We start from the raw sequence: 1,432 nt of genomic DNA, 5'->3' as shown, positions 1-1,432 counted from the left end.
AGAGCTTCACCTCTTCTTCTGTTGCAGCTTTCCAGAAAACACTTACGAAGCTCCCACCTGGACAGAGGAGGAGGCCACATCTGTGCAAGCAGAGGTAGGTGGACAGGAGGAGGGACACAAAATAATCCTAGAAGAAGCTACTTCAAACAAGGTGCAGTAACTTGGTCTTAGTCCTGAGAACGTCACTGATCAGCTACTCCCCTTGAATGTCTCTGTGAAATGCCATTACAATCTTCCGAGCGCCTGCATTTGTGGGTCTTGGATGCTGCTAGTCCTTTCCTTTACTTCTGGGTGGGGAAAGCAATGACCAGCATTCACTATAGGACATACCATACGTTTAGGATAATGTGGAAATATAAACCTGGCATCATGTCTAAGCTACAGCACTGTCTGCGCCCAGCACAGTATCTGCTACAGCAGTATCTGCTACATTTTCTTCCTCCCTTTCAATACCTCCTCAGCTTTGAGGACTCAAAAAATGCTGAAACCTCTGGAGCTGCCAGTCAAGAGACTGAGATGTCTCCAGGTATTCAGCACAGCCATACCACTAGGATCCTTTGCCATTCACTGACTGTTTCCCTCCTTAAGTTCAAGGGTTGTTTTATCCTTTGCAGGTAAATCCTGGCCAGAACAAAAGGGATTTCTCTGTACAGGGTGTTGGTCTCAAATACAGAATTCTTAGTTTAAAAGATATCCTCCAGCTGCCCAAAATGGAAAACTTGATTTATCTTCCACTCCTTTGTTGGAGGGAAAATGTGTAAGAAGGCAGGAACAAGCCTCTGCCAGTGACCCATGGGAAGACACAGATTCTCCCATTGTTTGAGGCCTCTTAATTATCAGGAAAAGGGCTGAGCGAGGTGGATTGATGGACCTAGCAGACAACCTCCTAACCTTGAGCCAGGTCTCTCCCTACCCACAGCGTGAGCCGAGAGGCTCTCCTAAGGATTTCCATGCCTCTACTCAACAGCACTTGGGTTTATTTTTCCTCCCATCCTCATGATCTGGCATCAGAGTGCAAGAAATTAATTCTTGTGACATTCATCATGGCTCTGCTCTTTAACTGAGGGATGGCTTCAGCAGCTTCTCCCACTCCTGGTGGTAGCACTTGCAAGGGCATATGACATTTTCGGCACTACCAGCCAGATTCTTATGTCTAAGCTTGGGCAATGCTTTATATTGACAATGTGAACCTCTTAGAATGAAAAAAATCTTAACTGATACAGTTCAAATACATTTTAAACCAATTTTTAACTGCCCCACACTGCAAAGGATAGTGAAAGACCTGCCTTGCTGCATCCACTGTGACCTGGGCCATCACAGTTGCCTCCTGATGTCCTGGATCATCTGAATCATCACCATGAGGAGGACTGTGAGAAACAGGTTCAAGTAAGACAATTCTTGACTATTCATTGTCCTTGACATACATAGTAGC

The sequence above is a fragment of the Apaloderma vittatum genome, unplaced genomic scaffold (assembly GCF_000703405.1).
Source record: "Apaloderma vittatum isolate BGI_N311 unplaced genomic scaffold, ASM70340v1 scaffold19367, whole genome shotgun sequence".
Classification (NCBI taxonomy): Eukaryota; Metazoa; Chordata; class Aves; order Trogoniformes; family Trogonidae; genus Apaloderma; species Apaloderma vittatum.
This window is presented reverse-complemented; position numbering follows the sequence as displayed.